At 51.1% G+C, this 23,218-nt stretch overlaps 1 protein-coding gene across 2 annotated transcripts in view; it reads left to right on the top strand.

Moving 5' to 3' along the window:
• Nucleotides 1-23,218, top strand: part of LOC144174764 (uncharacterized) — a 163,337-nt gene that overhangs the window by 28,056 nt on the left and 112,063 nt on the right. The gene's annotated exons all lie outside the window — the stretch shown is intronic.

Raw genomic sequence — 23,218 nt, 5'->3', positions numbered from 1 at the left:
AAAAAAAGATATTATTAGCGCTTTCGGCTTGAAAGAGACGGCCAATAACTGTACTTAGCAATTTCGCGGCTATTTTCTATACGCCTGATCCTCGGCGGCAACACTTTGTTGGAAAGGATGCTTCGTCGGGGAAACCTAAATACCAACTAGTATACCGCCATATCCCGAGATGGCGCAAAAAACGAAACCCCTTTGTGACTGGCTTCTAACCTTACTCAAGAGGATAACGATGATCGAGTGAAACTGAAAATAGTTCTCTCGCTTGCTCTGGCCGCGTTGTCACAAAAAATATAAGTAATGATCCGTATGGCTTTATTCTGGATATGTTGCAAGGGGGACAGGTGCGTCAGGTATGTAGTGCCCTAAGACGATATGCAATAACTAATGTGACTAAGAATGAATGCATAGTACAATAAAATTAGAGTCTTCAACCCAAAATAAGCACGAACCTTAATTAATATTGGTATTCCATATGCTACTTTTTTAGTTAACAAAGAGATGTGTTTCCCTAAAAATGTGCCGTAGACCGAGCAAAGAAGTTGAGTACTATTTAGGCAAATGGAAGAGTTTTCCGGGATTATTTTGTGTTGAGATCTAAAAATAATACATCGAGATTCGGACGAGTTAATGGTTAGCATGTTTTTCCGACACCATGTAGCTAAATTATTACTAACAGCATTAAGCGCTTCACAATTAGCGATTCTAAATTGATATCGGTTGTAAAGATAGTGGTATCGTCAGCATAAAGTACACCTTTTGAAAATTTAAGGCATTGCGGGAGATCATTGATAAAGATTAAAAAGAAGAAAAATTAAAAACTCAAGAACTCTAGTTTCGCCTCCCCTACTTCCGGTTCTCTCAGTGCTTCCATCACTGCATGTTTTTCTACTGAATCACAGGCTTTTCGGTAATGCATAAATACCATGTCAGAAAGTTTATTAGAGGTTTATTAGAGGTTTACCATTAGAGGTTTATTACCAGGATTATGGAATGAAAATGATCCATTCTTGAGTAGCCTATCCTACAGATTCAGCCTGCTCCTTCGGTTTTTCGAAATGTAGGGTGTCACTCGTGCGCGTAACTGTCGTAAACAGCTTGTACACGGGAGAGTAGGCTGACAGATCGGTAATTATTGCGCTCATGGGCATCCACCTTGTTGTTACTTAGAATAATGTCGACATTTTCTCAGTCTAGTGGTGCCTGTAATGTACTGAGGCATTCAGACAACTATTCTGATAGCTCTCCTGCTCTTCTTGTGATAGCTCTTCATCCTCTAGATACGCGGATTATTCCATAGTCTACCGCCAAGAGCGTCGGCAGGATTTTGTCTTGAAAGGGACCAACCCGTTGTACTGGGGGATAGAGGGAGAGGGCGGAGGGAAGGGACAATTGTGCTGTTTTAGCTTAGGAGAGGGAGAGGGGCAATTTCCCCTTTTGCACCCTCCTTCTGACACCCATGGCCTTTTTAGGGGCGAAGCTCCTTAGGGCGTGGGTCTGTCCATCCTCGACGTATGTATGTAGCCACCTCTAGTTTAGTTCTTCGATTGTTTACTAGATGGCGTGGCTACCTCTAGTTTAGTTCTTGGATTGTTTACTAGATGGCGGTACTTGTATATGATGAAAAGATGCGCTTGGATTGTTTACTAGATGGCGTGGCTACCTCTAGTTTAGTTCTTGGATTGTTTACTAGATGGCGGGGAGCGTTGTAATAAAATCCGTTCGCTGTTGGCGCGCGCTCGGAGTCGCCCGATGGATAAGGCTGCAGATGTGCGAGCCCGCGAGGCAGAAGCGCTCCGTGAAGCTGCGCGACGCCGCCGCCAAGATCCTGCCGTACGAGAGCGGGAGGCCGAAGCGTGTCGTCTGGCTGCGCGACGACGCCGCCAAGATCCCAGCGTTCGAGAACGAGAGGCCCAAGCGTCACGGCAACGGCGCGAGGACCCTGCCGTACGCGAAGCGGCACGGCTGCGGCGCGAAGAGGATCTCCAAAACGTCAGAGAACGGGAAGCGGCAAGAAAGCGCGCGTATCGGCAGTCAGACCCCGATGCAGTGAGAGCTCGTGAGGCGTCTGCAAAACGCATCAGGCGAGCTCAGCCCCAAGGTGCCGACGCGCGGTTTAAGCGAGACTTTCTAGACGTTACGTTCGGACACAGATGTAGTGGGCGAACTTTCACTGAAGAGTCACGGTTTTACCGATGATTTCCCCTCAGGAGCTTCGCCCACTCATCATCATTCACCCCGTGGATATGCTGTGAATTTTTCTTTTCTCATTAGACTGCCTATCCCACCTCGTCTTTTGTTATTGCTGGTCCCTCGTGAGTCGAGCTACTCTGTTCAGTACTGTTTCCTCGTCTACTACTTCTAGAACATAAAGATTCATAGAACACTTCCGCTACCTTTATTATCGCAACCATGTTGTTCGTTATGTTACTTCAGTGCACATGCAGCGAACTCGCGGTAATTCAAGTTCTGACAATCCATTCTGAAATATTAAATAAATTAGGAGAAAAATTAACCTTCGACGCCAGTGAGCTTACGTTTAAAAAACAGGTCAAAGAAGTGTTACTTAAGCAAAACGCTCGCAATACTGATATATAATTAAGTGTTCGAAGTATATGTCTACATGTTCCTCCTAAAGGTAGAAATTGAAAACAATTACAAACAAAAATATATTAATACGTAATTGTGACATGTAGTGTAACTGATGAAAGTTCATGCGTACGAATTACTGCGTTTATGTGTACATTGTGATCCCTTTGTGAATTTGAGACCTATGCTTTGTATAATATATAAGAAGTGTAGTAATGACTTTGCTTTGTGCTATTTCTCTATTACGATTGTGCTATCATGCTTGAATTTGTGAACAGACGTGTTGTTATGTACGCTGTAAATCGGGTGGCTGAGGTCTCTGTCAGGCCACGTTCGCCTTTAGCCTCAGCCTCCCCTTGGCTTTTGCCAAGAAATAAAAAATCAAATCAAATCAAGTCAAATCAAATCAAACTATCAGTTAATTCAAACAAAATTCAAAATTCTGGTTGGTCTGCTATGTTTTCAATGTATCTTAAAGCCACGTAACTCGAACTGCTCCACTGCGTATATTCAATTAATTGGTACACGTTGCTTGTCCTTGCCGGGAAATATCTGCTCATTCGTCGCTTCTAACTGCGTATTTGCATCCTTATACCACTAACAATCCCTAATAAAGCCGATTACCTGCATACACGTGTCAAACCAGTCAACTGGCTGAACTTGCTGGCATCGAAAACTGTTTCGAACTCTCGTGCAACAGTCATCCATTCGAGATTTTTTTTTTTCAAAGTGTGGATATCACTTGAGTATTGTGTGTGTATGTTGTATTATAAATATATGTGCGCCTTTCATTACAACACAAGTTGATACGTAGCCCCAAGTCATTTTTATGAGAACTTCTGATAACTCAAACTTCTCATACTTCGAACAAAATCCTGGGGTCCCTTCAAAGTTGAATTATCGCGAGTCTACTGAATACCTTTGCATGCACGACGTCATATAGTACAACGTTACTAGAATTCTAGTAACGTTGATATAGGGATAGTGAAGCATTTCCGTTCTGTGATCGTTCACATACTTCTTGCATGTTATGTACTGTGTTGCACAGGCGCAGTCCGATCCTCCTGTCAACCGAGCCAATTAGAGCCTCGCCAGCACACTCCAATTATGAAATGACTGCTCCCAGGAAAAAAAAAGGATGTAAAAAGAATGATTTTCTTGCGGCGGCGAGCGCATGGCTGCAAGTTGCCTGTTTTTTATCGAAAAGATGTGCTCCAGAGTCATTTACATTTCTCGCTCGATTAGACATAATCGTGCGTACTCTGGTAACGCGTTTGCTGCACAGTACAGGAATTTTCGGAGACATTCGAATTCGGACTGCTACTGTTCGTACGACACTTTCAAGCGTTCCTGCGAACAGAAACCAACGCTGAGCATGCGGCACTTTGAGGCGAAGGGCGCTTCTTTCCAACTCCGGTTTATGACGTCACACATAAAAGGCCATATCTTGGCTCCACAAAAACTAGGACTGAGAAGGGCATGCCTTCTACCTATTGCGGCGCTAATTCCGATGCATGGTCATGCCCGCGCATCACTACACACCCAGAGGAACCCACTACACAATTTGCTAAACAAACACAGCGACGCGCAGTGGGAGCACGCGCTGCACAGCTCCAGCGCAGAAGATCAACACGCCCCATGGCAATGAAGGCCGCTGACTACCATGGGGTCGGCCGAGCCCTTGCAATAAGGAAGTCATCAGACCAGGCTTCTCATTTGAACACCATGAAGTCTCTCTCTCTCTCTCTAGGCTGGATGTTTCGACCGCCGTCTGTTTAGATCTCTCACTGGATTTGCAGAGGACCACACGTGTAGTCTAATGCTATTTTGTGCGAGCGTAATTAAGTCGGCATTATTGGAAGAATGACAGTGTATGTACCACAGTTATTACATTAATAACTGCAAGACCTAAACTCACAATAGACGAAAACATTGAACACCAGACGAGCCAGCGTAATTCGTTGGAACTAGAATACTGTGGCTATCGACACGGGGAAAATTTGCTAGGGGCTTATGAGTATATACGGAGCTTTCAAGAACAGGCATTAAGAGTAGTGCTTTCGAAATTATCGGCTTTCGTGCACGATCTTCCTTGAAACTGCAATGTTACTATTCCAGCTTGACGAAGGAAATCTCACAGCCCAAGTTGACTATTATGAACATACCAGTACGCTGGGAATAACCAAGACCACTGTAGCGCGTGATTCTCCCTAGCGCAGTTGATGTATTTACACGACCTGTTGCTTTTGCTTTTAATTTTTCTCTTTAATTTTCCCGCATACCAACTCACTGTATTCATCCCCATCTGGAGTAGCAAGCCCTACCGTTGGTGGGGCTGACCTCTTCAGCTTTCATTAAAGGTTTTTTTCTCTCTCTCTCTTTGCCTCTCTACACAAGCATTTATGCAACGTTACATCACGTATATTGGTACGTTGGTACGTTATAACGTATCAACATCTAGGGTCGTTACCACGCCCCTAAAGACTGTGGTGTCTATATACTACAACCCTAAACCCAATTCAGGATTAAAATAAGACTCGCGCATTGGATTGGATTGGATTGAAAAAGTCTGTATTGATAAAGATCCTGCAGAAGGTGGGAGCCGATTTACGGCTCCGCCTCAACGCGGCGAAGCTTAGGGAATTTTATTGTTTCGATTACTAATTGCGTCTTACTTCATTCCATGCCCACCACCCCTCCCCCCTCCCCACCACTCTGTTTCTAAGATCTGTGCCCAGCATTAGCCCACCTGTAGAAGAATACACCTTTGGAACTCTGCCCTCAATCGTTCACAGCAACGTTCACTTCAAAACTAAATTCACACAGTTGGTGGCCGGGGGCCTTGCGGTTTTCAGACAGTGCCACGAGATGGAGACTGCGTTCGCGTCTCTCAACAGCCACGTTACCAGTGCTACGGTGGCTAGACCAGTGCTGCATGCGGGGGGTCATTGCGTAGTCCGACACCAGAGCCCCGTCTGGGGATGGAACCGAGGCCACTGCCGGCCACCGCGCTTTCAGCCTCCGAGAAGAACACTCTCCAGATTCTCGTAATCTTCTCCCATGCCGCTCCCACCAGCTCACGTCCTCGCTGAAAGAAAGGGCGCGAAAGGAAAGAAACAGAAAGGAACGAAGACAGACAGCGTGGCGAGTGCTGTGGGCTGTCTGAAAGGAAAGAAATCATTCCCAAAGGATTCAGAAGAAAAAAAAGGAAATGGGAGCATGTAAGACGGGCCTGGAGGGGCTCGACGGGAAGGGTGTTGGGGCAGTCTGGAAAGGGGGTAACGGGGGGGGGGGGCGAAGTCTGGGGGGACGGGGGGTGCGAGGAAGCGAGAAACCAGTTTCCTCTTCGGGAACGGGCAAGGCAGTTCCGTCGGCAAGGAAAAAGGCACAAGTGCTCGCGCAAGCGGGCAGAAAAGGAGAGCACCGCGCGATGAGAAGGTCACTTGCAGGCGAGTTCGACGAACCCTGCTTCGTGCGGTGGAAGCATCCTGAGACGAGAAACCGGCGCGTCTCCTCCTTCCAAGAGGGAGAGGGGGCCAAGACCACAAGTGTAACAAGCCGCCAGACGAGAGAGAAGAGTAATAGTAAAGCGCTTCGCGCCAGGCGCTCCGGTGGCGGCGACGGCCATGGTGGCGGGAAGAAAGGGAGAACGGCTCTGCAACCTGGCACTCCTGCCAGCGCCGCGTGAAGCCGTGACCTGACGAATGCACTTGTCTCGGCCTGGAACGCAAGCGGCTTGGCGAAACCGCGGTGGGATTCCACCACCGTCCCCGGCTCGGACATCATGACCACCCAGCCTAACTTCCTCCCCCGACCTCCTCCCTCGATCCCTCTTCACTTCAGGATGCCCGGGCATGGACAACTAACGCTCACCCAGCCTCATGGTCAGAGTGACCCCGCGAGACGTAAAACGGAGGTAATGCAGTTCGTGTTGCTGTTTCGATTTATCCGGGGGTCGCATGCATCTACACGCCAGAGCATGTGGAAAATAAAATCATACATACGTGAAGAAACCGCTGACTACGACGCGTTATTACGCGGGACACACTGGTTTTGTTTATTCATTCCTTCCTGACATTAGTTTATGAAGAAATACATCGATTCGTGGCTCCGAACAACGTTTGTAAACATTTGCTTTGCTAGCTGTTAAAATGTATAGTTTTTCACGCGAGAATCAAGAACTATGGCCACGGGGGTTTAGTTATCGGCCCACTGCCGCTGCTCGAGTATCGGGCATGTAACAAAAGCATAACTCCTCGCCACCGTCACACGCGTCATGCAGCTTTTATCCAAAGAGTAACAGTCGTCAAAACTGCGCCGCAGCTTCCGTTCAGGCTAGCGTGTACACGCACTCCGACAATTACAGTGGAGAGCGGATTGGTATAGAACGCATCAATTCAAACCCTGCGGATATATGTTTTCCGGCCGTTGGGCCGATTCGGTAACAAGCCAGCTCGCCGGAGCGCACAAAGCCCTGTGTTTCTGCGCCTGCACTGGTGCTCGCATTCGCTGACCTTTGACCCCGTGTAGCGGGATTTTTGAGGCAAAAGTTCAGTGCCCCCGAGAACCGGCAGCCCTTCGCCCGTTGGGACCCCCCTCGGGACAGCAGATGAGCCAGCGACCGACAACGCCTTCGTCGACCGCTCGCCAAGCATCATTGTGCTGTATCTGCGACTACCCGCCCGATTTCCAGGAACGCGCAAATCGACATCCTGCGCGAGCGTTACCGACGGCCCTGTGTGTTCGCCGATTCCCGAATTTATCAAGGCGGCCCAGGTATAGTTATACGAATGCCCACACCCAAGCCCGTTCTTCGCTGTAGCAGTTGCAGTGCAAGCCCTCGATGGCGGCGGACTGGTGACCCAGAGGGTTCACTCACTTTTCGGGGAAAAACTGGCAATTTTTATTCAACGACCCTTTGTGTCAACTTTCTAAAAAAAGCGGGGCTTTTTTTTTTTCGACGTTTTCGCTCCGGGTTTAAAAAAAGTGAGAGGGCATTTGTTTCCCCCACCCTTGCTTCCTATCCTGGGAGGGTGAAGAGAGAGTTCGCGGCTTCGGTGCAGGCCCAGCGCCACAAAAGTCGAACGTATACAAATTCACAAGAGATGGCGGGAGATGAACGCCCACAAAAAAAAATGTAAAAAATAGTCCAGGCTGGAGAAATGCCTGGCCTCGGCAGAACTGCGTGCCTGGGTCCGCCCTGAGGAACGAAGAATTGGGAAAGGGGACCGCCGCTGAGGGGTTGCAGCAAAGAAAGATGAGGTTGGGGAGGGGGGGGGGGGGGGGCAGACACCGGACCCCCCGTGCAACCGGACTGGCAAGGGCGGGGGGCTGCGGGGTTGCTTCAAAGCTCCTTCCCCCCCAGGAGGGGCTCAGTTCGTCGACCTTTCCTTTCCGCGCCGATTCAAGGTCGTCCTCCCGCGAGCCTCCTCAACGGGGTCGACCACTCTTGCGTCACGGGAAGCCGCCGCTGAGCACGCAACGGCTAGAAAACACCGCAAAAGGAAAGGCCCGCCGGCGCGAGGTGCGGGACGGCGTCCCTTGGACCCGTCGAAAGAAAAAGTGCCGGTGGTTTTGCCCGGGAAAACAAGACAGAGCGGGAGAGGGAGGGCGGCTAGACAGCGGGGAGACGCCCAGCGACGGGCGTTGTGTAAGGTCACAAAGGCATCCGACGTCGCCGTCCACCGTGGGCGAAGCGGCGGCAGACATCTGCCGCTGATATGCGGGGCCGGCCACGCGCGCTGGGCGAGCCCGCCCGAGAACAGCGAAGCGTGCTCGCAGCACGCGTTCTTGACCGATATGATTAATAGTGGATGCTGCCCGCGTGGCGGCAATATGTATACATCGGGGACAATTCCGATCTGGCCGCTTTATAATGGACGCCGGCGGAGAATGGCGCGCGATCGACGCGACATCCTCTGATGATTTTCGCTCTCGCGCGTGTTGGTGGAGATTTGCGCGCTTTCTTGCTTTTTTTTTTTTCTTCTACGGCTCACTTTTTTGTAACGCTAGCTCCTTTCGCTGCGACCCGATCAGTCACTGTCACGCGACGAACGGCCCAGTTGCGCAACACGACTGACCCCCAATGATGCGGCCGATGGGAAACGGTTAAAAGAATTCGTTGCTTGCGGTGGTGTTCCGCTCAGGCCATTGGCCCCGGCTTGCGCGGGACCGATTCTGAATGTTCGCTGAGGGAGATAGATGATCATTTGCGTGAATGGGAAAAGGAGGCACCGGGTTCGCGGGTGACTCTAAATTTAAATGTCCCGCTCTCTGTCGGAATCCAAAATTACACCCCGGCCAATCAGCTTCCAACTGGTCATTCCTAGCTACTACTCACGGGTGGCAAAAAGTAAGTAAAAAATTAGGAAGAAAAAGAACTGGGATTTGTTTCTTTCTGTAACTATCGGGCCACAAAAACAGCTATTGTCCGTGGCATTGCGTACCGCCGTGCAACCAGACCCTTCGTGAAAGGCCAGACTCATGGCATGGGTTCCAGCGGTTGTATCGTGCTATCTGCCTTGCGCATGCCTCCGGGATAACCTCTGGGCCACCTTGCAAACTGAACGGGTCAAAGTTACCGGAAAGAACGCAACTTGTTCCGTCGTCAGCGTTATCTGGCTAACCCTTATCTCCTCTCCAAGTGCCTCCCAGGCGGGCACTTGGACAACAGCTTTGCTCTTTCGAGACGTCAAAACTTTGTGGCCATAACGGGCCACGGAGCGGAAAGACTTCTCACCTAAGCGACGAAGACCTCTTTTCTACCCGCGAGAAGCTTTAGTAGCGCTTTAGCCGCGGTGTATGCGAGCCTTGGGGAAGCGTCCCTTTATGCGAGTTTGCCGCTGGCTTGGCGAGTTACAATGTCGTCTCTGGAAATTGGTCCTTCCGAAGTTTTCGTCCAGTTCTTTGTGTCATTCGTGTCCCTTCCCAATGAAGACACTGACTGAAGGTAAAGGCAAGTATGTAAGCGCTGCACGTAATGCTTGAGGGTGTTGTTTGGCTTACTAACCTCCTAGCCGTCCTGCTACTCAACACCACGCGTTACTGTTTAGATTGCGTCTGAACACCACGCTACCTCCTAGTTATCTTGCTACTGAACACCGCGCTGTACTGTTTAAATTATGTCTATCTCGCGATATTCCTTTCCCAGCCAGGTACGAGCCGAGCACTTCCACTGTGATGCAAAATGTTAAACCGGCCTCTAAGAGGACATAAAAGATACCAAACTACCTTTATTTACGAAAAGTATGCGCAGAATTGAGCTAAGAGTCCATTTTATAATAAAAAAAATAACCCGTCTTGGAGAAAAACTGTCAACATGCCTGGGGCTCGACCCCGGGGCGTTCGTTCCAATACGGGATTCTACCCCTGGGCTATTTAGGCAGAATATCAGACCCCTGTTATCAGGTGTATAAAAGAGTAGGAGTGTCATAAGCGAAGCAGCAGACGGCGCTCGCTGCGCACAGGAAATGTCTGGCTTGTACCTGCAAGGAAACGGAATTTCGTGTCTGTCTCCCTACAAGAGAGGATAAACAGCGGTATGGGGGCACTCAGCTGAATCCTGTCGCATTTTACTTTTGCATTATACTTTTTTTTTCTCCCCAAAAGAACAGCGTCTTAGCGACTCACCATTACCTCTTCTGAAGCATGTTTTGCTTCGTTGGTCGGCTTCGCGGAGTACACAAGTGCCTTGTATAAAGCTGCTTCTGTCACCACTCCTTTTCACTGAGGTATGAAACACTTCTTAATCGCAAAGAAGACGTTTAGTTCTATGGCTATGCCAGTGATCAAGTACGTGACAACCACAAAAAACGAAGTATCGTTATAGCAAGACCACTGGAAAGATAACAACGCAGACTCCGCACCGCAAGAACGCACCTCGGAGTAGTCGTCAGCCTTCGCCCGGCGGCGCAAACCTCGCATTTTCGAAAAACCTGTTTGCTCTACCGGGGACAAAAAGGTAAAACAGACGATAAAACTGGAGCACGTGGAGGCAGAGAGCGAGAGACCACTGTCATCGCGTTCCGGGCCGGCAGTGACCGCGACGGGAAACCTCGCTTCCCAGACACGTCTCGTCGAGGATTGAAAGGGGGGTTGAAGCGGGGAGCGTGGCTAGGGTTAAGGAAGCTCGGGGAGGCAGCCGCGACGCGACCGGTCGGGGAGGAAAGGGGGCGACGATTTCCCAGCCAACTCTTTGAGAAAGCATTCCCAGACGGGGCGAGTGGGATGGTCGACTCGCAGCAGCCGGGGAAGGAGTCTGAAAGGGTGACCTAGTTCCGGGACTCCCCCAGCGATCCCCATTGTCGGCGGGCCTCTCCCCGTCTGGCAGAATCCTTTCTTTTCTCCGAAGGCGACGGCTCCCCTTTCGTTGCTGGGGGGAGAAGGCTCGTCTGGCCGGCCGCCCCGAGCCTGTTTACGGAAGTCTGGCTTCCAGGTGTCTGGTGCGCGATCTGCGGAAAAAGGGCGAAAAGAAAGGTTTAAAGCAAGCATCCAGACAGCCTTGTAGGTCACGGGACTGCTAACCCACCAGCGCGGGAACCCAGGGGCGAACTGACTGACCCCCGCCGCCCCGACTGCGAAGGAGGACGCGCTGCGTGCCGGGGGTGCGTCTCTTTCTCTGGGCGCGAAATTGCTTTTCCGCGGCGAGAGCGCTTTTTGAGGCCTCTTTGTTCGGCACGGACGCGGTAAGCAGCGCTTTCGATCGGACAGCCTGAAACGCGGCGGTCCACCGCCCCTGCCGAACAGAAGCAGTGACGTTTTCAGGTCGGTTGCGTTGTTAATCTGGAGCCAGTTTTGCTTACGTCATGCTTGTAAAGGTAATCTTCCTCGCATGTGGGCTTATCGCAATGAAGCTACGCGTGCTATACGGGGCACAAACTGTACCAGGGACCGGGTTAGCCGAACCATTGCCAAACCTCATGCCGCTGTTCGTGTAGCGGGGCCAGCATGTCAACAGTCAAAGTTCATATCGAGGCTTTTTACGCCCCAAAGCTACATTTGAACAGCAAGGTGCGCTGTAGTGGAGGGCTGCAGATTAGATTCACACCAGCCGGGTTGTTTAACGGGCAACGAAATCTTGGACACACGCATGTACTCAGTTGGCCGCCATCAGAAGTGCTTCCGCCACGGCCGCGAACCGAACCCACTATCTCGTTGTGAAAGAGGATGCAGGATACTTACACCCACATTTTGAATCCCTGCTTCGGTCGACCTTACAGTTGAGGAGAAATGAATCGTGGTAGTCTCCACTCAGTCGGGTCGAGCAAACGCAGGGAGTGGACGACCGACTCAGACTACGGCCATTAGTGTTCCCGGGACCCTCGTATCATCCCCCTCACGCTTGACAGACGCAGGAGTGCGACCCTAATATGGCGCAAGATGGTAATCAACCCCCTCAAGCGTTTTCTGGCAATAGCGAAGAGCAGCAGCATGCAAAGGGGGGTCTTCTGTGACAAAGATGAGCTGGCAGACATCAATCATTTGATGAGTAGCAGCCCAGTGAGGTCTTCAGCAAACACCCGTATGCACATTTTATTTCAGCGCGCGTTAAATCGTTATGAGCGAATGAAACTAATTCGCGTTAGTTTGTTTAGCGACGCTTCGTCGCAGTGATATATAGTTTCACCCCGGTTAAGGGCAAAAAGCACTGAAGGCAAAGGTCTGTTGAGGAGTCATGCTGCTACGCAGGTGTCTTGCCAATTTCAATTACGCTGCTGGTTTATGCGTCTTTGAGGAGGGGGAAGGTTTGTTTTAGAATGTGGCAGGTACAAGGCTCCCAGCAAATATGTCGCCTACGTACGTAGGTCCCGACAAACCTTATGGCCATCGCGGTTACCGCCTTGTCAGACAATAGCGGTCGTCCTCTTTCTCACTGTATATAATGTGGGGGAACAAAAGAGGAGCGAAAGCGCATACCCACTCAATCAGTCCTGCTCCTCAACCCAAGTAACTGCGTCAATCCGCCTTGAGAATCGTGCAAAGCTTAAAAATTATCTTAAACATTACGGTGCTACTCCCAACAGATAGTGCCGCGCCCACGCAGACGGACACCGAACACTGTTTCATAGTGCCGCAAGGCTTCCACATTTTAAAAGCGCCACACTCGATTCTGAGGTCCACCCCATTCCTCACAAAGGGAATGGCGTAGACTTCGAACACGAGTCCAATTCAGCCACCACCATGCACCGCAACTCACTGTCGCCTCCACACACGGCACAAGCTGGGCCAGGTGTAAATACGTTACAATCATCCTGGGCAAAACGTTGCGTGAACGGGTTCCGGTCCAGCGAAATTCGTGAAGGGGGTGCAAACTTTACGCCTACTGAGAAGTCGCCGTGCGGCCGGGTTTCCCCTTTGGTCTCCTAAGCGCGCTGGCCTCATCTGCAGCCGCGTCGTGCCGATAACGCCTCCACCGCACAAGGAGCGAAAGATTGAGCCTGAAATTGCGTGACCGCGCCTTCCAACTGTGCACAGTCGTCGGGAAGCCTGCGTGCAGTGCTCACACAGATAAACGCTCGCTGTTGCCGGGAAGTGGGTGTTGTGCAGTAAAACATCCGCCGCCGAGTCGAGGCGGCCAGCTGGTGTGTGGCGTGCCCGGGAGCGGCGGTGGTGGCCGCGTCGGAATGGGGCAGCCGGTTGGCGGAGCAAGCTGGTGGCATACGGGGGCACGATGCCCGAAAGCCCCTTGGGCGCCCAGAATAGCCGGCCGGGCGCTGGGGGCCCCGCGCTGGGGACCGCCTGCCAGCGTCCCAACTCTTGCGGCCCCGGAAATAGCGCTTCCCTGAGCGGCTCCTTCCTTCGCGCAGTCGCCACTTCCGTCTCTCGCTGTTGCCCTCCGTGGCGCTGCAACAGTGCGCTGCAGTGGCTGCTCCGGAATCCCCTCCATGTGTGCGGACACCGGTTACAGTGACTGACCCCTGTGTTCGGACAGCTTCACCCAAGGAAAGCCTCTCCCGATCGGTTCCCTTCCCGTCATCTGTAAGCAGCGAGCGGATATGAACCGGTGAAAGTCACTTGTGTCACTCTGACGCAGTTGCCCTTCATGGTTTGTATAACCACCTTTAGGCTAAAGGAATCATTAAAAGTCAAGATGCACGCGCGTGTGTGATTGTGTATGTCTGTCTAGTTGTGGAGGTGGGAAGCTGACAGAAGATGAGGAAAGAGTTTCACGTTATTAATTCCGATGAAAAATAATGCCAGATGGGACGGACTTCGATCGATGTTTCGTCGAACAGGCTGTTTGACCAAGAAGCACCGTTCTTTCTTAGTCGCAGCAGTTTAGCACGCCTTCCTTGCCCTACTGAGCCGTGAAGTTTGTGTTACTTCTGCTTATCACAGATTAAAAAGAAATGCTGCTTCAGTGTAATGGTTCGTCTTTTCTTCAGATTGAGTACGCACGTCTGTGCGTTTGTGTTCCAGTGTCCGAATTCAGGCTGAGCAAACGAATTCACTCTATTCTAGCAACTCAGTGCAGCAACTCATGCGGTAGACGAATAAATACCGCATGCGAGGCGTTGAATAACGTCTATACTGGTCTTCCATTAAAACCGAACAAGGTATACGCAGATGCATATAACAGAAAAAGGATGGAAGAGTGCGCTTTCAACGTCACTGCACGTGACGCGTGTGCGCATAAAGCGGTACTGCGTTTACAGCGGTACTGTGTTTACTGTGCTGACGGTACTGTGTATAACAACTGCTGTGAATGGACCATTGTCACAGTTAATTCCCAAGGTGGGCGCCCCGCATAATAACCGGTACCTATACGCTTCTTGCCAATCTCGCAACTTTCTCTCGCTGCCACCAGTGAAAAGAGAAAGTTCCGAAAGCGGTTCGGGCAAGGCGGCGGCGCAGCCGGGCGGAAAGACGCGGCCTTTCTTCGCTTATCACAGGGAAGACAACGCCGCCAAAGCCAGAGACGCCTCTCGGTGGCGAGAGCTCGTACTCGCGCTGGGCGTCTTCGCGCGCGTTGAACCCCGCCAGTTATCGCCTCAGCCCTTGCTGTCCCGATGACCCAAGACGCCGGCTGCCAGCGCAGCAGCCCAGAAACAAAAAAAGACAGCTGCAAAAAGGGGGACGAGGACGGAAGCGGTGCTCGGCTCGAACCCGCATTCTGGCGCAACTCAAACCGAGCCGTCGCCCGTGCTAGAGGGGGTGTCGTTCGGCGGCCACATTTTCCAGGAAAAACGCGGTGCCGTACGAACTGGGCTGCGCATATTACACGCGGGGTTCGGAAGCGGGCGTGCCTCCGTGTGTCGAGATGCTCGGTGGTTGTGGGAACCGAAGGGCTGCGCAGTAATTGGCCCGCGTCGACCCCCCGACCATCAGGGGGGCGAGGGGAAGCGAAGGAAGACGCCGGCAGCTTGTGTACGGCGGGTTCAGGTAGTTGACCCAAATTTGGCGGCGGCGGGACTCCCCCTTTCGGGGCGACCGAGGTTCGCGGCGCGCCGCTCGCGGAAGGGTTGTCTTCTCCCCCGAAAATACCCCCCGTGCTCGCTGCATGGTGGCGGCGGGGGCCTCCGGAAAGGGTTGTGCGGGAGCCCGGCGCGTCAGTCGCTGGTCGGCATGCCAGGCCGCCGGGCCCGGCCGCCGGCAGCTCCGCCGATTGCCGCTGCGCTGCGTCGTCGGGCTTCCGCTCCGGCCACCGACAAGCCGCGCAAGAGAAGAGGCCACGGCGAACCAGGTGAGCTGCGGAGGACGGCGCGGACGCCGTTTCATTGCCGCGTAGCGCGTGTTGATCTTGGCGTTCGCTGCGTGGCATTTCAACGATTAGGAAAATGTGCGCGTAATCACGTCTTTTCACGGTTACCAGGAGCGATGTGTTCGTAACCTGTGGGCGGAAGAGTGGCGAACATGCTTATTTGTACGAACTGACGGGCTCCCCAGTGAATGACCTTCCCGTGCTTGCGGCGTGCGAGCGCGCTGAGCAAACGGCGTTCGCGCCACGTTTGAACCTGGTGAGACGACGTGTTATCGTTTTCGGAAGTATGGTAACAGGTGTGTGCGGGTGGCGTTTTAAAATACCCTGAGGTGAACGAAAATAGGCCCAGAGGCTGCAGATTCACCGGTATAACCTCTTTGTTAGTCTGCGTTCAACCGGATACCCGGGGAGAGGTGTAGCAAGGAAAACCCAAGCTTCGTTCCTAGCTTTTTTTTTTTTTTTAAGAAGGTTTCCGCGAATGACCAAACGTATTGCTGATTGTGAAGAAGGCGGGATTCCAGGCCAGGTATAGGAGGAAGTCATTATCTTTAATTGCGTCATTGACATTTGCCGAGTGCTCGCTTGCTCGCCACTCCAAACCTTCTCGAAAAAAAGTGGTTCTTATTTTGGTTTTAGCTGATGCGGGTAGAAGTAGCGCTCTGTTATAGACTTGTCCACGTGTGAAGCCAGCGAGTTATAAAGAATTTCTGTGCATGTGAGATGCAATTTTGAAGACTCAAGATGTTTTTGATCTAGAATAGACGCATATCGGCATGGAAGCTACGCCGCTCGCTTCTTTTTTGGAGTTGGCAGAGACATTTCGGAGTACCGTAGTTTGTTTAATTCCTCTCTATATATGTTTTTTTCATTAAGGTTACAACGGAAATAGGGGTGCGTTAGCAACAAGCAAGCTAAAACCGACGGGCGACGAGACCTTTGAAATTCGCATACACAAGTTTCCACGAGAAGAAAGGCCGGGGTTTAAAACCTTTAGCACAATAAACGTGGCATTTGCGAAATCTCCTCCACGACGCCAGCGCGGGGTTGTTATTTTATTTTATTCCGTGATAGGAGATTTTTCTCGGAAGGGATCAGGATACCCGTTAACCTTTTCGCGTCGAGCCTATTTGCTCGCAAATTAGGGGCAGCAGTTGTTAGCAAAACACGCGCACTCATCGGGCCCTTCGTTCCTTTGAACATCACTTAGTGTATACGGTCGGCTAGCTGCAAAGGCCGTGAGTATAAAGGGCAAGTCCCCTGGCATGCGATGCGGGCACTGAACGACCTGGGAGAGCGCAGATGAGTTAAAGGACAACTTAAGGCGGAGAGAAGATGAGACAAGATAGAGGCCTCAAAAAGGGTAACCTAGCAATAAACGCGGAGGCGTTGATCATGTCAGCGTTTTTCTCAGGCGTGTTAGCTGGGAGGCGGCACTGCTGCTTTGCTGCGACTCGACTCCGCCCAGTCCCGGCTCCTACGCTAGCCTGTGCGTGTTCATGATTCGTTTAAAGCTGCAGCGCTCCTTGGCATGCCTAAATTAGTCCTAAGCAGAAGTAATAAAAAATACGAAGAATATAATTGCAAACATGACACCTTGCGGCGAGCGCAAACCTTTGGTACACGAAGAGGAACGTGAAAAAGTCAACCGAAAACGATTTGACAGTATACATCGTAGCTCGTGGTCTCTCGCAGTAAAGGCATGCATTGTTAGGCTGCATTCACACCGGGAACTGCAGAATGAACATGCCAGGCTCGCCACCACCACCACGAGAGTGGTTGGCCTACTAAGCAACGTCTCAGGTCAAACACTTTAGAGCCAGAAGGCCACAACGCCTGTTGCCGTATACACAAGCGAATCCGAAGCTCAACCTTATACGCCAAGTAGCCAGTAAAAACGAGAAATCTAGGTCACCAAAAGGAGATATTTATTTATTTCGCTTTCCCCCGAATGTACTTGGCATGAGAGTACACAGCAGAAAAAATTTAATTATCTGGCAGCGTCAAGTACGTTGACCACGGAGTATCACCCGAAAGGAGCATGCATTCTCCTTATAAAGCCTTATACAATACATTATGTAACCCTTTGATAGACAAACAACAGCCACAGCAGCCCGAGCTCAGGTTTAATAAAACGCTGCAAGACGTGTATGTACTGCATCAATCGGTTACCGCAGCTTGAAGCACAAGTACTTATTTCCGACTGGTGCCGGTTGATGGCGTTAGTATACTCAAACTATGGCGGTAGGCCTAATGTTCCCCGTCTAGGCTTAGCTTTGGGCAACCTTAACGGTGAGCCCAACGCGTCATGCCAAGGAACGTCATACTCATTGCACATGGAGCTGCATGTACCGGTTGACGACGTTAGCCTTCAAAGCACGACATCAGGCCTACCGTCGGGCCGTTACAAACCTGCGTCGCTTCCTCCCTCTGTTGCCAATCAACCTTTGCGCAAGCAAGCCATATCCAGGAAAATATGGGAGGCTTCACTATATAAGCTTTACTAATTTCCCTCGAAGCTGGCAGAGGCAGGAAAATAGTGTTTTTACACTAAACCATGTCATTGTGGACACGTAAACCAGCAAAAAATTTCAGTGTTTTTGTACAAGGCAAGTTCTCCAAAGTTTATCACGATCTACACAAAGGTGTTTAGAAAATTCATTCTTTAACAAAACTACACGCTTGGTGGATTTAAACATTTAGCAAGCAGATATCACATTTCCACAACTTCAACTCCCCATTGTGCACGCACTATAGCCACAATCGGTAAAACTAAGAAAAATCTTGTCGCGCATTTGTATACGACAGGCCGTACCTCAAGCTGCCAGACACACGTTGAAGAAGTTCCGTGACTCCAAGAGAGAGCAGGTCATGATTTCCTTCCAAAGATGGGGACACGAAGGCATGTATCCTGTCGTAATAGTGAGCCTCTTCAAAGTCGGGACGGATTCGTGTATGGTATACTATCTAGAGCGCAGAGCCAACAGAGCCCACTTGGAGCAGGACCTCCGCGACGACAAACCCGCATGCGCACTCGCCTGCGATTTTTTTACGGCCGCTTCCGGTCTCTCTTCCGGTCAATTCACTCAGTCCCTGAGCGCGGACGCTCTCTTTGTTGTCCGCGCACCTCCCGCAAACGATACTGGCTCGAACCAGCAACGGCTGAATGTTCCGTCGATTAAGCAGGTCGTCTTCCTGTGCACCGAACTTTTTTTATGTGTATCAAAAATAAGCAACAAAAAGTACAATGTTCCACAAACGGCGAGCGTCAGTAAAAAAAATTATATTTTAGAGAAGCACCTCGTTTCAGTGCGTTCAGACATTCCCTGAAGGTCGCATTTCAAGTTCCGCTTGTCTTTCCCTTGCAGCGGAGTACTGGTTTTTATTCTATTACTAAAGAATCAGCGATCTGTTGCTGCCGTTGTTATCTTCAACATTGACCACAAATTGAGACCCGGGCTGCTCAAATTTTCAGTGCGAAGGATCCAGCTATTTCTAAATGAAAACTGATTAAAAGCACCGATTTATTGCTGCAGCACCATATACTCATTACCAACTCTTTACGCTCTCAGAAATAACCACAGGTCGGCTTCACCACAACGCTCCAAAACGACAGATCAGCGTCCGCGCTGTTGTCCCAGCGAAGATTCTATTTTAAGTGCGAATGCACTTTATAAGCGACCCCAAACCATCCACCGCCGGCGGCGGCGGCGGCGTCGGCGGCGTCGGCGGCGTCCGCAGTGCTCCTCTATATTTAAAAAAGAAACAGCATCCGGCGCCAGGTTTCGATCCGAGGACTTTGCGGCCGCAGCGCGACGCGCTACCGACTAAGCCACGGAAGCCACGCTGATATCAGTGTGAGTAACGCGCCTTATATCTTTAACGCATTCAAACTACGTCGTCAGCGGCGTGCGTTGGCGACTCAGCGGCGTTATAGCGGCTTGATAACTGCGTGGTGTACACGTGATACTACAAACCCGATGGAAGAGATGGAAGAGAAGGCGGCGAGGCGGTGGGCTGCGGGGGCCGAGCGCAAGCGCCGCAAGCAGGCCGACAACCGTGCATTCGCACTTTCACATTCTCCCCCTCGGGGAAATGCGGGGGAATTTTTTTTGCTCAAATCGCATGCTGGTCTCGTCATTCGCCGAGTTTGCACACTTGATTACGTTGATTTGCCGTCCTAGAGCGTCGTGGTGAAGCCCACCTGTGGGAGGAAGTTGATGATGAGTAAACTTAATTGAAGTCGAGGTGCTGTGGGCATAGGGCAAATGAACGCAAAGGGCAACGCAGGCGGTAGCGAACAGTAGTAGTGCGGGGGCGGTGCCGGTGAACTGCATCATGTGCCTTTTCCTACATCGCCTGACCTCACCCCACGCATCTCCTAGCGTCGTCGCACGATCCTCCTCTTCTATTCCGGGAGAGAGCGAAGTAAGGAGGCGAGGCGGCGGCGGCGGCAGTGCGCTGCTTGGGAGGAGCTGGATCGCGACTTCGTCGCCGCCCCCAGCGCGGGGCCTCCGATCGACGCAGCAGCGCCAAAGGGTTGCGCAGCGCGCGCTGCGCAACTAAACAAGGCGGCGTCAACAAGATGCACTCAGCTTTCTCCCCAGTGCCGCGCTGGAAAGGACGTACGCCCCCTCCTCCGCGCGACGCTGGCGAGCGCCGGCGCTGATTCGGCGTAGCTGCGGCGTCCAGCGTGTCCTGGCGGCGCGCCAGGGTCAGCCTCGCTCTTCTCCCTTTCCTCCGGTCGCCGCGACGCTGCCCATCGGCGGCGACGTCGGAAGGGTCGACCGAGGGGAAAGACGCGCGCCATTCGACGCGAGCGCTGCCACGACGCTGCCATCTGACGACGCGAAAGAAGAAAGGGGAGTTGCGAGACGCGCTTTCTTCATCGCCACCTGGGCCGCGCTTAGCCGGTGAAGGGGTAACGGCACGACGACGAATAACGCAGTGCTCAACGTCGTCAATTCGTGCGGTGGTTACAGCGACGTTGGTGAGGCTTTCCTCACCGGGATGTGGAAACGGAAATGTTCCGAGCTCGCGAGGAAATAAAAAAAAAAAAACGGAAATTCGGAGTCAGTTTAGCCATACTGAATAGCTTCCTACTTGCGTACCTATTCCAACCTGTATGCTTTGGAATGATGGAGTATTTCTCTGGGTAAAATCGAATTAAAGGTTGTTTGAGGCGTTGATAACCAGTGGGTCATTTATATATTTGCTTGCTTTTTCCGGGGGACAACATTTGATCTCGACTGCGAGCTAAACGGAATCACGAAAGTGAATTATTCAGGAGGCATGAAAACCAATTATTAATCAATATTGGTTGAAGGCAAATAGGGGGACACAAACCCGCAGTTTCCGTGATACGTTCTTTTATTTGCGCGTATGTGGAAACACCAGATTTTCTGACCCGTCTCTCACTCTCTCCCAACGATTTCTTTTTCGTTTGAAGATCCCATTTCAACGCTTCTAATGCAGCTCACCCAATAAATGCTCATTCAAAAAATAAGGTAGCTGACTCAAAAACAAGATTAGCCATTTAGCGAGAATTCACAAGTTTGACTTCAGGGATTGTCCGCCATATGCCTCATTTTGGCTAAATGAACTATATAGAAAAGGAAACCAGAAAGAAAAAGTTCATGGCCTTTGTTCTGTTTTCCTTTTTTTTAGATCTTCCTAAAAAAGACCCACAATGCTAAAAAATCGTTCGGAACACTCTGCAAAGACATCCTCCCAGTTGTAACGCAGGTGCGTGTCATGACACACTTGGCGCCAAATTCGAAATGTTCATCATCGTAAAAAGTGTCAGGAAGAAGGCTCTCGCTCGCAAATAGAGGTGCATTAAAAGGATACTATCAGTCCAGGCTTGCAATGTGAGACAGACGACGCAGCGTTCACCGGTATCGATTCGAACACAGCTTAGAACTCGCACGCGTGAATAGGAAGAAGACCGTGTACGCTGCAGCCCGTCCGTCCCAGACGCCCAGCACAAGCGAAGCCCAGGCGCCGCTGCTCTGTTGACAAAAGCACTCGAGCCGTTTTTGACCACTGCGCAGCGTGTACGTTTAATCCGCGCCCGTACACGTATGACCGCGCCGAAAAGAGCCGGTATAATGCTTGTTTGCGGCCATGTTTCGGGTAGGGGCGCCACAAAAGGGCTCCGCGGGCTGACTTTGGGCGGAAACCCTTCCGCGCCGCCAGCCGCTGCCGGCGTCAACGCCTAGAGAAAATGCCCAAAGAGAAGCTGTCGCTTCACTGGCTCAACTATCATTCTCTCTCGCTGGCTAGTTATTAGGCATACCTCACAGCTTCCGCTTCTCCAATATTCTGATCTTCCATAATGGAGCCGAATGCGAAGAGGGACGTGTATTGTCCGAGGCCTTGTTGTCTAGACGTTGTTAACCGCGCTGCAGCAGCTGGCGGGGGCGCGTGCCGATAGAGACGATCTCGCCAGGCGCCGCGGAAGGGACCCAGCGCCCGCAGTGGGGCTTCCCCTCCCGACGGGGAAACCCTTCCGGCACCGCACACTGCAGGAGCGCGGCGGCGGCTGCGCGCTATTTCGGGGCTCTTCAACCGGTGTCGGTCGGGGCCCTTCAACCGGTGGCGGCGGGAAACACCGGTTCGTGTTCAGTTGATTATGGAGGCGTTTTTTCCCCTCTACATTTTTTTGGTGTTCCCGTGGATGCGAGTTCGGACGGCTGACTAATAAGGGCCTATTCTTCGTCGTCACCCTTTTACATTACCCTTTGTTTTTTTGTTATCTCGGTCTACTCTGGTTAGGAACCCGGAACGGCATAGACCGACAGGTGGCGATATGATTCTGCGCGTCTGGTCAATATCGCCGGTCTATTTACTTTCGTTTGTTGGATTTCTGCGGGACAGACCAGCTGGCTAATAACTGCCTGCAGAAGATGCACGGTCGGCGGTGTCTGAAGCTGACGAGCAAAGTATACGTCGCTATTTCGGAAACGCTGCCTGCCACAAGTTTAACTGTCCGAGCAAGCACGTCAACATATTTCCACTTGGCTTTAGTTTTGTTTGGCTTTGAACCGCATCACAAAATAAAGAAAGAAGAAAAAAAAACGTTTGGAGTTGTTCTTCCACTCGGAGCGCTCCAAATCAATTTAACTGCCTCTCCCCACCCCTTTCACGCTCAATTATGAGACTTGAAGGTGATTATAAGGTAACAAGTTCGCTTTTTCCTGCAGAAGTGTGCGATAACGGAGCACAGCTCGGCGTTACCGGTGCGTGTAGGCTCCATTGCATCCAAACGCCGCGCGTTGCGACGACCAGAAGCCTACGGTTCGGACAGAGCCCTTCAAGAGACATTACAGAGTTTAAACAGAACGGAGAAACGTTCCCTGTCCGGTACCGGCACTCGGATTGCATGCAGTTTGCATACAGATTGGTGTTCTTTGGCGAAGAACATCGAATGGCTGAATTTCCATCACGATTATAGCCTGTTCTCTGCCTCTAGAATTTACGACAGGACGGTGGATGCTGCTTCCGCCATTCCTACTCGGAATTAATTTGCGTCATAATAAAGAGACGACATCAAAGGGACCAAACGGTTAACTAAACCATAGCGCGGCTACTATACTGTCGTTATATAGCTCCACTTTGACCAATGTATACTGTGCAAGGGCGGCACTGGACACACGGGAAATCGGAAAACAAATTGCGATGCTTGTGGTAGCATTCCCCAAATAATTAATTTCCTCGGTGATATAAGCGGTAAAGGAATTCGCCTTTGTTTTTCGTTTCATTTCTGACCGATTCAGTGGGGGGAAAAGCGATTATAAAAACTATATGTACACGTTTACATGATTGCGTCTAAACTCTCTGCTGATGATGTTGCGAAGGCACGACCACGTGGAGTGGATGAGCTAATGGACTCCATGAAAGGACAAAATTTTGAAACTTGCCATGCACCATGAA

The sequence above is a fragment of the Haemaphysalis longicornis genome, unplaced genomic scaffold (assembly GCF_048455015.1).
Source record: "Haemaphysalis longicornis isolate Haplotype H1 unplaced genomic scaffold, Haemaphysalis longicornis Haplotype H1 scaffold_3, whole genome shotgun sequence".
Lineage (NCBI taxonomy): Eukaryota > Metazoa > Arthropoda > Arachnida > Ixodida > Ixodidae > Haemaphysalis > Haemaphysalis longicornis.
The sequence above is the reverse complement of the archived record's forward strand: the minus strand, read 5'-3'. Positions and strand labels throughout refer to the sequence as shown.